General features: G+C 41.3%; 1 protein-coding gene across 1 annotated transcript in view; it reads right to left on the reverse strand.

The window, feature by feature from the left end:
• Positions 1–11,304, reverse strand: part of alg2 (ALG2 alpha-1,3/1,6-mannosyltransferase) — a 68,083-nt gene extending 56,779 nt beyond the window's left edge. Inside the window, exon 1 of the mRNA XM_051956987.1 lies at positions 11,192–11,304. The gene's annotated coding sequence lies outside the window, so the exon portion shown is untranslated. The remainder of the gene's footprint in view (positions 1–11,191) is intronic.
• Positions 11,305–17,639: the final 6,335 nt, after the last annotated feature.

A 17,639-nucleotide genomic window follows, 5' to 3' on the forward strand; every position in this document is an offset into this window, starting at 1 on the left:
AGTATAAATCCCTCAAGGGTCTATTTTAGAGCCAATTTCAATCAGGATATATCTATTAATGACGTTCCTCAAGTGTGCCCAGATGTTACCATCCAGACGTACACAACCTAAAAAACAAACCAACAGCTGCAGTGGTGAATGTATCAGACTGGTCAACTAGTTCTTGCTCGACTCTTAATATAAGCAAAAAAGATTACATGCATTTCACAGAAAGGAACAATAACCTACTGTCACTTGTTTAGGCTTTGGGAATATCAGGGTTTGGGTTGCAAGATAAACTTTATTGTCTGGAGCATTAAGGATGCAGTTTATTTGTATAGAAAGGTAACTTTTAGGACACAGGACCATGTAAGGTTTGGATGTCCACATCCTTTTGGACACATAGTATACCTTCCACCCTTACTGGAGAAAAAAGCAACAGAAATTATGTAATATATGAGATAGTTTCCAGGCTAGTTTGTGCTAGGTTGGAAATCGTGGAGCGGACAGCCAACAGGTAAGACATTCGTCCAAGGGTTGGCTCAGTTTTTGAAAGCATTTGACTTCATTTGAGTTGTTTGGTTGGGTTTAGGTTCAAAAAGTACTTGGTTAGGTTTAGGGACAATAGCAGGGCCAGGTTTGCAATATAAACCCTGTTGCTTAAAGCATTAAAGTGCATGAGGAGGTAATTTTTCGGACATATAAGGTTCAGGTGTCCATATACTTTTGGCCACACAGTTTACCTTCCACCCGTATCGGACGAAAACCTCTGCAGTTTATTGTCTCTTTACCAGTTTATCCTGTGTTGTCTAAACACAGCAAAGTGTAGACCCTCACTTCACCCTCACAGTGGAAAAATTACCCTGAACAGTCAGATCTGATGCCTTCAGGCCTGAGAGCAGCATGAGGGTGACAGAAGCTGTGGTGACTCCCAGCTCGTGTCTTTAAACTGTGTGTTCAAGTTCAATGAGACACTGCTTTTTAATAGTTTACCTTTCTCCTTCTTTGTTTTTGTAGATTGTGTTGCCCCTGTGGTATTCCCATGAGCAAACTCAGCATCACCGGCGGGATTCATCACTCGCAGTTCGGCACAGGCCAGGATTACAGCAGCATTCCCCGCTGCTCAGTCACGATGTAAATTCAGCTCATCCAGGCGGGTATCTGGGCCTTCTGGACAGCGTGTCTGTGAGAGTGTTTCTTGGCTGAGGATCTAGACGGGATGAGCCGAATACTAAGCCTTTAGGAATCAGGAAGATGGTTCCTGGGATGCCTGGAATTCCTTCCGGAAACCTTTTGCTGTCTGAGTGTAAATTAGGGCCCAGGGTGAAAGTTACAGCAACAACCTCCCACTCGCTCGCTTCCTTTTGAGGCCAGAGCCGGCTGGATCTTCTCACGAGACTAGAATTATGGGACAGTTATTCGGAGGAGCCTATTATGGTATGAGGACACAATACTCCCACACATGCAAACACACACAAATACAGACGGTTACAACATGGCAGGTGATAGAAATCAGGCCGTTCCTGTGTTATCAGGCCATAATGTGATGATGCTGTGGATTCCTCGAATACCTAAGTGGTCAGGTTTATTCCTCGCTATAGACGAGTGCAGCAGACAATTACCTAATAGCAGTCTGGAGTGCAATAAAACTAAATCTCTGCTTGCATGAAGTCATGCCGAGGGAAAAAGAAACAGGTCCGCAGATGAAAGGAATGCAGAGGAAAAATGAACTGAGGGACGGAGGATGACACACCACAAACCAACAATGCTCGAAGGCTTTTTCCATCCTTTTTATCATCACAGATATTAGCTCAAAACCCATTTTGAGGGTGTCGACATCAGAGAAACATGAGTGTGTACACAAGAATATAAGGGCAAAATACAGCATCATGTCGTGAAGAGTCATTCAAGGTTTTGAGAACATCTCATTAACCAGTTATACTTGGAGCTGTGGTCATCTTTTTGTTAAATAGGATAAGAATTTACGTGTTTTCTGAGCTCTAAAGACAAAATAACAATTCAATGGTAAAGCTTGCAAGAAGAAAGACCTGTCGGATAATCGCACAGCTTGGTAAAAATCTAAAATTGAATTTAAAAGACATTGAGCAAATCAAACTTTTCTAATGTGACATCATAGGGTTGCATATAATGTACCAAAATATAGACAAATAGGACTGGGAAAATTGTCTTCACCAGTAACAGCCCTGAAAGAGGTTCTACAGGGGTGGTTCTTGCAGATGGAAGACACAAAAAGGTTTGGGCAGCTCACAAGTTGCTGCAGCTAAAAACAAACTATTGTCAGTTGCAATTTATTACTAATTGCAGCAAATTCAGTAGCCAAACATGGACCAGGTATTTGAATTCTGGGTGTTTACAAAGGGTAGAGTAATACTTTTAATGTTCTCCATTGTTTTCTCTCTTCAAGGTGAATGTAGTTTAGCTGTGGGTTTGATTGTTTGACTACTTGTGTTCTCAGCAAGTAAAGAGGTGCTTCAGTAAATTGGTATTGCTCTCCATGGAGCTGAGAGACTGTAAAAAAAAGATTAAAAAGTGTTCCATTTTTGTCCTTGTGCATATCAATATCACATCCCTTAGCCCTTATCCTGGTCTTGAGAATCTTGATTTTGCCGGCTGGAGTACCCCCAAAAGTAAACGGGATAGTGCTGCATGTATGCGTCTTATCCTGGTTACTGATTACCACCAACTACCTGCACAGGTGCGACTGCAGCCACAAGACTATCTACGTGACTTCCTACTAACTTGGGACTTTTATGAAGTGACTCACAGCTTCATGATCAAAACCACAAAACAATATACTGTACATACAAATGTTGAATGCACTTCTGTGTACCCAAAACTGGTTAGCAGCCAAGTAACTGACATTAGTAACAGAACTGGTGCTCATACAGTTGTTGTTTACAGTTGTGTACATTATGTACGGATACCAAATCGTGCGACCTAAATATGCAGCGACCGGCGCTAATCGATGGGACTCGGAAACACCCCCACAATTTAGTCAATTGTTCCTTGTATCATTTCCGACGGATAAGTCCCAATAAGTCTAAAGCGGTGCATTTGTAGTAGGATCACAATCATGTGATCATCAGCAGGCAGCTGATGTAGTGTTCACTTGTTGTCATGGTTACAGTGATGCCATGCTGCTGTCTCACAATGATACAGAAATCTTTAACAAATCCTTGGATCCAGACTATAAGCCACATCACTGTCAAAATGTAATCAGGTGGTCCTTGCGTCATTTCTGACCTTCCCTGAAAATATCATCCAAATCCGTTATTCCACTTTTGAGTAATGTTGTGCACAGACGGTGAAACGTACAGTGTTTGTCACGTAAATCCACCGTGTTCCTTGGCGGAGTAATAAGTATTCATATACATGTTAATGGTAAGCAAAGATAAATAAAGAAAAAAATGGTCAAAACTATAAATAATGTCCACAAAATGTCATTCAAATCTGTTTTTGAGTGATGTTACTAATGGACAGACGAACAGATAAACTAACACCGATCATCACATAACTCTGTCGAGGCTCCGCCTCCTTGGCAGAGTAAAAACAGCGAGACGTGAACACCGTATCCCAAACATGAAACCAGAAAACGTCACATAACAAGGAAGCTATGACGACATGATCAGTGTTACTTTCTTCTACCTACAAAGCTCTTCCATGGACACAGATTACATTATACAACTGTTTTCACGGTTCCCCAAACAATGACAAGTAAACTGATCTTTTTGCATAAAAAATGGTGGAACCATCGTATTACTCATAGAAATCAAGGTCAAAACAATGAAAATATGGCCTAACTTTTAATAGGGATGCAATTTTAGACTGTTTTTCAGCCTGCTATTGTGCTTTCACAGCAGTTGAGACAATGGACAGGATCGGGTTCAGCAGTCTGGCAGAAATCGATATTAAAATGATGATGAAAGAGGGGAACACCTCGTGCACCGTTAACGGGGTCAAGAGAGACCGAACATGACACATATAGGTTACGCCTCTCACGCATGGGCCTCACAGGACATAAACCAAAATGTGCAGTTGTGTTTATTTCCACTGTGAGCTAGAAACCGACTCTCACACACACCACACACTCAACCACATATCTGAACAACGCCTGAGTTGTAATGCGATTTTTTACTGCACGCTGGCAAAAGAAATGTCCATTTGTCCAATTCTGATTTGTTTTAAATCACAACTATTCCACACATTCGCACTCGTTTCCCAGCGCTGGAAACTCTGAGCCGAGCAGGATAATGGCTTTAGCAGTTTCTGACACACTTTCACCGTCTTCTGTTATATTCTGTGTTTTTCAGAATTTTCAATTCAGAGAAACTACCCAATGTTTCAGATCCAGAATTCGCTGGAAAGAATTCCCCGTCAGCAGTTCCCACAGCTCACCTACAGTAGCCCATTAGGGACAATAGATGCATTCAAGTATGAATAGCTGGCAGCCCACTGAAAACTTGTGAACAGGGTGAAAGGATACTCCTAAATTGCTGCCATATAAATTTACTGCCACATTAAGAAGCTTCAGAGTGATTCCTGCCTAAGGTTCCTGGTCTTTTTAAATCTCTGTACATCCTTATTCCACAGATTAATTGCACTGTGATCCTATGTGAGCATCTTATTCACAGACAACTGCAGAAAATTCCACAAAAAAAGCAAACAGCTGACTGACAGAACCGCACAGATACCGAGACTCATTTCCTTTGTTTCCTAATAAATGTGCAGTCACTTGTGATGAATGCTTTGATCGCAAAATGACCTACTGATGATCCGTTGTGTGTCTGTGTGTGTGATATCTGTCACTTAGAAGCTCGCAGCACTATTATAATGAGCATACGGTCGGCGTCACACACGGCTCATATTAACCCCTCGGCTCTTTCCTGCATCTTCTCTGCAAAAGATTGTGTGTTTTCCCATCTCTGCAAATGTGCGCTTATTTCTGCGTTCGCATGTGCACATTAAAGTGGTGGCTAATGTAAGTGTTTTACTCATGTTTTAATGCTTGATTATGTGCAGTGAGTCAAGGGAAAGAATGAGGCAAAGTCTTTGGCTCAGAGCTACGACTTGAGTGCCGCCTCGCTCCCTCATCCAGCCTCATCATCCATCTTTATCAGGCCCCCGCTGCACCCTCCGGTCGCCGTCCCAAAACTTCTGCGCTCAGCGGCCCGAGAGAAGTCAGCCGTGCACCCTAGAAAACTTCCCTTCCTTCCCACAGTCGCTCAATAAGCGCCATTCATGGCTCGGGCGCCATAGGAAGCAACAGAACAGAACATTGTGCGTACGAGCATTTATGCCGACGCAAGGGTGAGCCAGAGGTGAGCGAGAAACTCCCCCCCGAGAGGTCCAAAATCTAATTTCACAGAGAGATACGCTGCAGAAAAAAATGCGTGGAGACACAATGAGATGCTTCAAGTGCAGCTCGAGCTCTCCGAAGAGTTGAAGTCCCGACGATCCCACAATCCTGCAAGAACAAGAGCCATGAGTGGCTGCAGCAGATATCCAACCTGGCAAGTGTGTGTGTGTGTGTGTGTGTGTGTGTGTGTGTGTGTGTGTGTGTGTGTGTGTGTGTGTGTGTGTTCCTCGGGCCGTCCCATGGGGGAATATGTGCGTCTCGTCTGTGAGTCACAGTCCGAGTCTGTGTCTTTGTGTAAGTCCATCAGAACACATCAGCATCAACATCCCCAGTTCACCTCAGGCAGACACACACAAAACACACAACACACACACACACACACACACACACACACACGCAGTACATCCTTAAACATCCCCAGGGCTACGTGCTATCCCCCCACCACCACCACATTCCCCCTAAGCTCAAACCTCAGTCGTTCCACGTCTGTTCATTGGACAATAGCTAGCATATGCTGCAGTTACATACAGTTCAGCCCAAAATTACTCAAAGCCATGCTGAAATTTGATTTATAGTGGATTTTTATTGGACAAATAGGTATTTACTGGCTGGAAATGCCAGGAAAAAAGTGACAAAACCCAGTAAGACGTTGTGTTAGAGATGATAATGATAGATTTTTACCATCTCAGCTGAGATTCCAAATGGTAATATCTTCCGTGTTCTACAGCGTTCTAATTCACTATGAACTCAGAACAACTGATGCAGTAGTTCTCTAGCCAGTACAAGTCAAGAGATCAGTGAGGACCTCCAGTTCTACATTGTTGCTGCTCACAAGACGTTTAAACGCTATAAAGTCATATCAGAGTGTTTTCAAGGTCCAGTGTCCACAGTTTGAAGCCTCATAAAAAAGTCCAAGGAGTTCTACACTGTGAAACATGTCAAAGGACTGCTAGGAAGACAGACGTGAGCCCTGCACTGGAAGAATGGTAGAGGACAAGAAGAATCTAAGGATCAGCACCAAGAGCATCCTGATCAATGTGAGCACTTCTGGTAGCAACATGTCCATCAGACACTCCAGCAGACCAACAACAAGGCTGGTCTCCATGGATCAGACCAAGGAGGACTCCACTTCTCCAAGACAGACACACTAAAGCTCAGCTGGACCTGCAGCACTTCTCTACTCACTTACTGCTCAATTACAAGTCATGTCTGAATGAAACGGCATCATGAGAAAAGAGGAAACATGGAGATTGTGGAGGAGAACATCAGACAGTCTGCAGAAAAACTGCTCCTTGGGCAGCATTGGAGCTTCCAACAAGATAATGATGTGAAACATGGAGCCAAAGAGATGAAGAAATGGTGAAGAGAAAAGAATGAGAAGATGTTGGAGCGACCCAGCCAGAGTCCAGATCTGAACCCATCCAGAATGTGTGGCGGAAGTGAAGAGCAGAGTGATGGAGAGGAAGCCTTTAGAGAGGTGGAGATGGACACTTGGAGGAACTAAATCCCAGTGGAGACCTGCAGAAACACTGTTAGACACTAGAACTACTGGCTTACTGATGTGGAGGAAGATAAAGATTTTGGTGACTGAGAAAGAGGAGGAATCTTTGATAAAAATGCAAAATAAACAAACATAGAAATAGTTCAAATTAATTCTCAACATCTCTAACATAGCACCTTCCTGTCTTATATATGTAATTTCCAGCCAGAACAAACCTACTGATTGAATAAAAATTAAGTCTGAATCAAATATTTAACTGAGGATAAATGACTTTGGGCTTAAAAGTACATCAAAACATTTTTCCCCACAGATGAACTGTATGAATAAGGCTCTCTTTCTCCAGAAAAGCTTTATTTGAAAAAAGCAACATATGGGCTTTCCATTCAGATTTTATGTCTATGTTTTATCGTGTGCTGCAAGAACATGATGAACACCGCAGTTTACAGCAATGTCCCCTTGTGACAAGTTCAGCTTTGAAAATGAAAAGACAACAGTCATGACTGGATAATTATGTACCAGAGTTCATTTCATAAAAAATGTAAAGCACATTAAAAAACTGAATGCTTTTCCTCAAGCAGTTCGTCTTTTTTTATCTTTTTAAAAACAAACCGTCTGATTAGATTAAATTTTATAAATGATAAAAGGGGTGAAAAAGGGGAAATTTCAAGATAAAAATGCAGAAATAATGACCCTTTAAGTAAGACTGTGCAAGAATGGGCAGAAGCACAAAAGCATCTTTATATATTGCGGTTTGGAAACATTTCCTCCCACTGTGCCTCCAACTGGCACAGTGGGAGGAAATGTTTCAGTGTCCTGTTTCCCAGGAAGTAATAAAGTTTGACACTGAGTTCGGGGGAAATGTTAGGTTTTAGATAAAAATGAAAATGTAAGAGGCAGTTTTCATTACATTGCAAATCAGTGCAGTGTGACTACAGGGTAATAAACACACATTTGGCTTGAAGAAGAGTCAGCAAACAAACTAAACTTGATAATGGAAACAAATGAAGGCTGAAGAGCGGTTCAGTCTCAGGTTTACATTTTGCTTTCTGTCGTTTTTTTTACTCGGTTTTTGGTTTCTGCTTCAAGTTTAGGGAAGTGAAACGCATTGTTAGGCACTTTTACATGTTAGAAGCTTTGTGATTTTAGGAAAATTATGATTGTTTGGGTTAAAATATGTCCCTATTATTACATATTTGAAGCGTTTTCACGTCCTACCTGATCTCATTTATGATTGGTTGGCTGAAAAGGTTTGACAGTGAAGCGATAAAAAAAGGCAAATGCGCTATGAGTAGAAACTAATTTGTGATATGTTACAAACATAATCTGGTAGAAAACACCTCAAGATGTGACTGAGAACGCAGTTTAGTGGTGTGGTAATGTCATTTAGTGGAGAAAATAAACACACAGATGTCTAAAACCAGGGAGTGAAACATGGAGGTGCAGACAGAGAGGCTGGCTGTGGAGTGGACAGCACTCTGTGGAAAAGTGCTTCAGGATCCTCTCTGCACTGAGAGTCATTATGGTTCTATGACACAGATGAATAGTGCATTAGCATGACGGAGAGCTTGACATGACACATGACAGACTCAACTAACTCGCTTTCGCTCCGTCACCTTTTTGTGAGCTTTTTTCCCCCCCTTCTCTGTCTTTGTGTCGGTCTGTTTACGTGGAGAGCACATGTGAGTGCACGACTTCAGCATCCACAGAACAAGAGGACGAAACGCTGCACTCAACGAAGCTGCACGAGACACATGCTGACAGCGTACACTGCAAAAAAATCAGTGTTTTAACGGTCATTTTTGCTTTTTAGCAATTTAAGATGAGATAAGATCAATTTAAGATCAGCTAAGATAGGATAAGATCAGCTTTATTCAGCTCAGAGGATATTGTTTGGCCTCAATTTGGTCTAAAAATAATAAATAATAAATAAGCACAAAATGTAAACTGTAAACTAAATGACAAGAAATAGATGGATAACAGAAAGTCAACTGAAAATGAACTGATGTCTTGTACAGAAAATATTGTACTTGACAATAAATCGAGAAGAAAATAAGTATTCATATACACGTAAAGAAAGATAAATAAAGAATAGAAAAAAACAGGGTAAAACCATAAATAATGTCCCCATTCCTGTATGGTAAAAACTGTGAAAAACTTAGCTCACATTTGTCTATAAAACTACAATATTTTTTAGAGTATTTAAATCAATATAAATTACCAATATTTTAAGGATATTTGCATTTCTTTTTGTTTTTTAATGTGTATTTTGAGGATTGCAAAATGGTGCTTTTTTAAACTGAATTTTATAAATTATTCGTGTTTTGTTAAATTCTGCTTTTGTTAATATTTTTCAGCTGGAAACAAAATTAGGCATTTAAATCTAATTATTCTACATATATTTGCTGACATTTGAAAGAAAAATGTGTGCATATATCTTCACAAAACGGTAATCACTTCTTTTACTGTAAAATTACACTATTTTACTATATTTAATATATAATATAATAAATACTACAATTATTCCTTTCTACCATTATTTTACAAATATTTGCAATTATTTAAAAGAAAAATTGAAACTGAGAAAATTCTGTATTTTTACTGGCATTTTAAAGATTTTCCTGTTTTGTTAAATTACAGAAAATAACTAGTATAATCTCAAAAGAGTATGCATTTACATGTTGACTTTACAGTATTTAAATCATTACTTTATAGATAGCTAGAGTTATTTGAAATAAAATATATATTATGGATTGAAAATGGTACATCATTTGTAATAATAGTTATTTTACAGATTTTTTTGTTTTGTTAATTTATAGATAATATCATGATGTCTGATAAAATGCCCTGACTGTAAAAAATAATATCAAAAAATGCCAAAAATACGCATAATGTTCACTTAAAAAATTTGTATATTTACAAATAATAACTTGTCTTTTTACAGTGTTTAATAGCAAATTAATTACACTGTTTTCTTCTCATTAAATCCACAAAAATATCGTTTTTTGACAAACATTTATTGTTAATTGAAAGAATAATGATATATTACTGTATTTAAATCTACTAAAAATATCATTATTTATCAATATTTGGATTTATTTGAAAGAAAACGTTTGAATAGGATGGATTGAAATTTGTATACCATTTTTTTTAACATGTATTTTGAAGATTTTCTTTGTTTTATTTATTTACAGATAATACCATGTCTGGTAAAATCCTGTGACCATAAAAAAAGTTGCCAAAATTGCACATAATGTTTACTGCAAAAATATGTATTTTCACAAATATTACCTCGTGCTTTTACAGTGTTATACCGCAAATCAATTACACATTTAATTACAATTAAATTCTCAAAAAATGCCATTATTTGACAAATATTTGGCATTAATTGAAAGAATAGTTATGTGATTGGCAAAAATGATGTCTTACTGTATTTAAATCTGCTGAAAAATATCATTATTTTACACACATTTGCTGTTATTTTCACCAATTTTACAGTTTTACGACGTTACAGGATTCCACTGTTTCATTACGGATCTTTTCTGGCACCCTTGCTGCCAGATTTTCACAGTTTTTTTGTTTTTTTTTTATCTGTGATATTTTTCACAGTGTGTGCAGAGTGTGTGTATGGTGGAGAATAAAAGAGAATATAACAACTGTGCAGAGCCTCACTACACGGCGAGTGTTAGGTAAGAGCCTCTGCATGGACTTGTGGCCTTGTTTGGAGAGCGCCTCGTTCTGCCGTGTTGTTCAATGAAGAGCCTCTCAGAAAGCACACAGACGCACAATCGCTCGCTGCAAATGATATCAATGCTTTTGTGGCACACGGAAAACGAGCGCGTGTTTGGTGGGTGAGAGCAGCGACCCCAAGGCCTTCCATCCGTTCATTGTTCTTTCATTCTTGTTAATAATTTCCAGGAGTGTTTGTGTGCGTGACTATTCCTGGCACGTGACGAGGAGTTTCTGTGAAGATGAGGCCGTGCGTAGAGGAAAGTCTTCTTACTCTGGCTGAGCTCCGGGTTTTCGCTTCGCTCTCGGCGACTCTGCTGACTGAGCGGAAGCCTCTTCTTGGCTTCTTGGCTTCTTCCTCGTCTTTGTTGACTCACCGGCCGGCCAGCGTCCACAGAAATAGCAGGGGGATCCTTAGTGCGTATGAGGTGTCCCCACTAAAGCACCTTAGCGCCAGGGAACACAGGGATTGCCCGGCGTATCCATCCAGCAATAATTGGATCACTGTGTGTCCGAGGAGGCCCGGGCCAGGCTGCCGCTAACTGCTGCCCTAATTGGATTAGCGAGTGTAGCTGTGGTTGTGTGTTGCGAGGGTTTCCCCGGCTTACCGTGTCCCAGGTGTGCACAGTAAAGCTGCTGGAGTAGGACGCGCATGACGTCATTCTCTAAGACGGGCATCCGGTCGGCGCCGTGACCCGATGACGGGCTTTTTTCCTTCTCAGGCGTCGACGTCAAAGCAGGAGATTCCATCAGCAGAACACACATGACGCTGCTGGGGAAAGACACGGGGAGGAAAAGACTCATTTAAGTGACAGAACCCAACCGAGCAGGACCGCTAATGAGTCGACAGGTTGACAGGTGTGACCAGGACGACCTCAAGAAGGCAGAGGAAATCTACTCATTACCAAAATTACATAACTCCGACTGTAATGGGTCTAGTTTGGGATCAGACAGAACAAATCTCCAGACTAATTTTAGTAAAGTACATTTAGAATATGGGGTTCTAAAGGGCATCAAACTGGATCAGTGTTTGACCTCTTATAAGGAGAATGTTCTTGTTTCTTTGGTTTTCTCAGCATTCGGATGCACAAATGGCAAATAAAAAATCTTAAATCTTGAGTCCTGAATCTTCTCCCACCATCCTGAGGCTAGCAGGTTAAAGCCCAAACCCAAAGCTGAGTTTGAAACTTGCATTTTCTTTATAAAAATCATCTAAATTATGCAATTTACCAGAACCAGAAACTGTAAAAACAGAAAAAAATCACCAGGTTTCCAACTTCCAGACAGTTCTTGAAAACTTTCAATGGGAAAATTAATCAAATATAAATTTAAAATATGTATTTTATGCATGACATATACAAAAATTTGCCCAAAATAAACAATTTGCACCAACTGCATTCTGCAAAAAGCAAAAATTAACTGGCTTAGCTTAGCTTTTGCCAACACTTATGTGACAAGATGGTTTGTTTGTTTTGGAGTTTTTTTTTCTCAAATGAAAAGCCTGAGCAGATATACGTAACTGATGTCTTTTCAGCAGCCCTGTCTTCTGCCTGCAGGTTTCTCAGTCCAAAGACATGCACGTAGAAGATAAATTGGAAACTCTGAAGTACCTGCAGGTGGAAATGGGCTTGTCTGTACACGTTAGCCTTCTGATTGACCACTGAACTGTTCACACTGTTCTCAGTTTCTCGCACTCCTGCAGCAGCCCTGCAGCCTCAAACAAGTTATGCAGCATTAAACCCTTCTACTGTTCTCGGTCTTTTCTCTGAATGAACGAGTGTCACTAAAAGCAGCACTAGAATCTGTGGCACAGATCAAAGACAGCCAGTTTGCGACACATCTGACCGCATCACAAGTGTTTGTAGTTGTTCTGCACAGCCACATTCAAAGGTGGGGTGAAAAGAAAGCTGTCATAGAGAAGAGTGGAGGGGGACATATTCATAGTCATAATGTTGCACAAAAAGTATGATAAATAGGAGCATATTAATAAAAATAGAAGATTACATCCTCACGTCAGCAGATGAAATGGTCAGTTTCATGAAGCAACAAAGCCGACATCAACCACCAAGATACGGTTTCTCAGGCCATTTATTTGGATCGTACCATTACTTTCACCCTCTGAACACCCAAACGCACCAATGGGTTTGAAAGGCAAGTTATCTTTTCACAAAATCACCAAATGATGACATTTGTCTCAACAAGAAACTGGAAAAGCCAAAAATAATTGGCGGCTTTTCAACCTTCTGAATTGTAATTCCACTTGAAAAATTAACCAAATCTAACCCTAAATTTAGATTTTTAGCAAAATCCATTTATTCTACATTTCATTCAAAAATTCACAAAAAAAAAAAATCAATCATTGGTACTAAACAGATTCCATAAAAAAATAAAATTTTACGCTTCTTGGCATAACTAGGAAGCCATGATCGACTAAGTTGTGGCTAATAGTCACGTGACAAAAATTCCAAGACTGTCGGGATAAATTGCCGGCAGTGCAGAGAGGAGATGATAAGAGACATGGTTTATTCGAGCCAAAAACTGTAAAAACAGAAAAAAATAGAAAAGCACTCGGAGAGCGCAGACCTCCGCCAAGCCATCTGTCTGTCTGTTTGTCTGTTTGTCTGTTTGTCTGGTGGCCATCTCTCTCAATTATACAGTGTCCTTCAAAAAAATCCTGGCTCCAGACGGTGATCCGGATCACCTCCACAATCTAATCGATTGTTACTTTTGCTCTTCCGGACATTCTGTAAAAATTTGGTGAAAATTCATCCATTACTTTTTGAGTTATGCTGTTAACAGACAAACAGACAAACAAACTCCGATGATTACATAACCTCCTGGCGGAGGTAATCATCAGGTTTTCAACTTACAGGCAATTCTTGAAGATATCATGTGCGACATGTGGTTCCAATTGGGGTTAAATAAACAAATTTCCACTTAATAATAATAATTTGTATTTAATCAGACAACCTTCTTCTGTAGACAGCATGTTCTTCTGGTTTACAACTGAAGGCCACAGCAAGGAATCATGATGCTGCCTCCACCATGCTTCATGCCATGATACTGCCACCACCATGCTTCATGCCATGATACTGCCACCACCATGCTTCATGCCGTGATGCTGCCACCACCATGCCTCACATCATGGTGCTGCCACCATCATGCCTCACAGAGGGGATGGTGCATTTGTGATGATGTGCAGTGTCCGGTGTCCGCCAATCATAGCGTCTAGTCTGATGCCAAAAAAAGCTTAATTTTGGTCTCATTAGACCAAACAACCTTCTGCTATGCTGTTTCCATAGAGGTGCATGACTTTATATTTCAGGGGAAAATGAGGCCAAAGTGCAGGAAAATGTGACAGAAGCAAAGCAAAAAGGGTTCAGAGGGTCATATGCATAAGTACGTATTGTAAAATGTTCTGCTGTTGATCATTATTAAACATGCAGTCTTGGTTTTCTGTGTTGTGTGGAAAAGAAAGGCATTCAACATATGAACTCACAACCTTCAAAAACAAAACTCTACCTGCCAGTGGATGACTTCATGCTCCGCCTATGCAACTCGTCACACAACCTCATTTTGACACAGAACAAGCACAAAGACTCTTCTTATGCATCAGTGACAATATGCGGTGTCCATGTTTACGATTTTGTCTGTAGACAGCATGTTCTTCTGGTTTACAATTAAAGAAATGTGCGTTAAATGCTCAAGTTTATAGCATCTGAAAAGCCTCAAGTTATGTTCGTGATGACAAAAAGCTCAAAACCCAGAACACTGACGCATAACACATCATGGTTTATCTGAAAGACTTCTCTGTGTGTCTGAGTTCTCAACAATGCAAGAACCAATCACAAATGTTTAATATGACACCACTGTGGTCGTTTTTTCATGCTGTGCATCCAATAAGGCTGTAGCTCAAAAAGCCCCTGACCAGTGCAGCAAAGTCCAAATCTAGTTTGTTCCTGTGTTTGCATGTGGGCGAGTGAGAGGGGGGCGGGAGGGAGGGATGCTGAATGTGCCGATCCATAAGCCCCATCGACAGAAAAACTACTGTTCCTCAACCGGAAAGAGCAGTGGAGGAGAAATGCTCAAAGTGGACGTCCTCAGAGCGGTTCAAAAACACACACTCAGACACTCGTACAAACACACAGAGCAGGTGGGCAAACATGTCAATACCGGAATTTGGAAAAAGAAATGACAGAGTATTGAGTGGGAGACAGAGCAAGAGAGCTTATTTGAGAAAAAAAAAATTCTATTCATTTTTGAATCCAAAGTATTAACAATATGAGGCAACACATGAGCAGTCAGTCATGAAAGATAACAGGCCTGTAATTAGAGGCTGCTGCAACGTTTACCTGAATATGAATGAAATAGTCAACAAAAATAAAAATCTGGGCATGCAGACTTCTCAGGAACGTGTAGTGCCTATAAAAAACATTCACTTCCCTTGGAAGTTTCCTCCTTTAACTGACTCTTCACCACCATGCTTTTCATCATGTTAGGCACTTAATCTGACTCCACCTTAGGGGTAGAATAAGTCAGGTGGTCCAAAATCCAGCACTTATTTAGCGCTGACAAAGTTGAAAAAAAAAAAAACGGGGGGAGGGGTGGTTGGCAAATCTTCTGCAACTTGAGAGCAACACCTTTGACCAATCACACTTGAAGCACTTTTGCACTTACTACAGTTTTTTCCTTATGTCTGAATTCTTGCTTGTGTTGTACGTCGCTTTGGACAAAAGCGTCTGCTAAATGAAATTGTAGAATTGTTGACTTGTAGACACTGCCGCCACCATGCTTCACATCATGATGCTGCCACTACCATGCTTCACCTCATGATGCTGCCACCACCATGCTTCACATCATGATGCTGCCACCACCATGCTTCACATCATGATGCTGCCACTACCATGCTTCACCTCATGATGCTGCCACCACGCTTCATGCAATGTTGCTGCCACCGCCATGCTTCACATCATGATGTTGCCACCGCCATGCTTCACATCATGATGTTGTCACCGCCATGCTTCACATCATGATGCCGCTGCCGCCATGCTTCACATCATGATGTTGCCACCGCCATGCTTCACATCATGATGTTGCCACCGCCATGCTTCACATCATGATGCTGCCACCACCATGCTTCACCTCATGATGCTGCCACCACCATGCTTCACCTCATGATGCTGCCACCACCATGCTTCACATCATGATGCTGCCACTACCATGCTTCACCTCATGATGCTGCCACCACGCTTCATGCAATGTTGCTGCCACCGCCATGCTTCACATCATGATGTTGCCACCGCCATGCTTCACATCATGATGCCGCTGCTGCCATGCTTCACATCATGATGTTGCCACCGCCATGCTTCACATCATGATGCTGCCACCACCATGCTTCACATCATGATGCTGCCACCACCATGCTTCACATCATGATGCTGCCACCACCATGCTTCATGCGATGTTGCTGCCGCCGCCATGCTTCACATCATGATGCTGCCACCACCATGCTTCACATCATGATGCTGCCACCACCATGCTTCATGTGATGCTGATGCCACCACCATGCTTCACATCATGATGATGCCACCACCATGCTTCACAAGATGATGATGCCACCACCATGCTTCACCTCATGATGCTGCCACCACGCTTCACCTCATGATGCTGCCACCACCATGTTTCATGCGATGATGATGCCACCACCATGTTTCATGCGATGATGATGCAACCATCATGCTTCACCTCATGATGCTGCTGCTACTATGCTTCATGTGATGATGATGCCACCATGTTTCATGCGATGATAATGCCGCCACCATGCTTCACCTCATGATGCTGCTGCCACCATGCGTCACCTCATGATGCTGCTGCCACCATGCTTCATGTGATGATGACGCCACCATGTTTCATGCGATGATGATGCCACCACCAAGCTTCACCTCATGATGCTGCTTCCAGCATGCGTCACCTCATGATGCTGCTGCCACCATGCTTCATGTGATGATGATGCCGCCACCATGCTTCACAGTGGGGATGGTGTGTTTGTGCTGATGTGTAGTGTTCAGTGTCCGAAAAGCATAGCATCTAGTCTGATGCCCAAAAAGCTCAATTTTGGTCTCATTAGACCAAAGAACTTTCTTCCAGGTGAAGTTTGGAATTGCACTCACTTCCACAACATTAGCTAGTTTCCACTGGAGAAATCGGGGCAAGCATGAAGTGGCGCAAACATTTTCAAGAACAAACGTTCTGTTTTTCTTGTGGTGTGGGAACCAATAGCTTTGACCCCAACACTAACTCTTAGTGCACTAAAGAAATGACAAAAACCCGTTAGTGGAGGTAACTTCAGTTCTATGGGCATGTAGGAAACAGAACATTGTAGGTTTGGTATGTCAGCCTGTATAGCAAATTTTACATTGTTGATGGTGATGTTTGAAAACTGCTACTGGATAAGGGCAACAAGGGCATCTTTTTCCCCCACATAAACAGCACTTAAAGAGGTTCTAATCATGCAATCATAACATGTGCAAAGGTTCCAGCGGCCCTAAAATCCCCACACAGTTCCTACAGTCTAAGAAATAACACACTGATGACACTGCTAACAAGTTACATTGGGACTATGTTTCAGTAGAGAGAGTATCCAAGAAAGAAATTCACTTAAACTCCACATGAAGCGGAGAAAAGCCAGACACAGAAAAGAACCAAATATGCATATTTTTGTGATTCAAGTAAACAAACCACATCCTGAGTATATAGCGTAACTAGAGTTTTGACAGCACATTGCACTGATCTCTCTCCCACAGAACACAGAAGAGTGTTTGTTCACAACAGAACACATTGTGACTAAATGAGCCACAGAACAGTGTGCAGAAGAGGACACCAGTCAGAATACTGACACATTAAAACTGAGATTTATTGTGCGAGTCTACACGTGTGCGCTCACGAGTGCGTTTTTGTTTTGCAGCGCTGTTACCACAAATCCTTCATGGCATGCTAATTAATCATTCAGCTCTTCATCTCAGCGCTCCACGTTGGGAATTCAAACACGAGGCCTGA

This window comes from Acanthochromis polyacanthus, chromosome 12 (assembly GCF_021347895.1).
Source record: "Acanthochromis polyacanthus isolate Apoly-LR-REF ecotype Palm Island chromosome 12, KAUST_Apoly_ChrSc, whole genome shotgun sequence".
NCBI lineage: Eukaryota > Metazoa > Chordata > Actinopteri > Pomacentridae > Acanthochromis > Acanthochromis polyacanthus.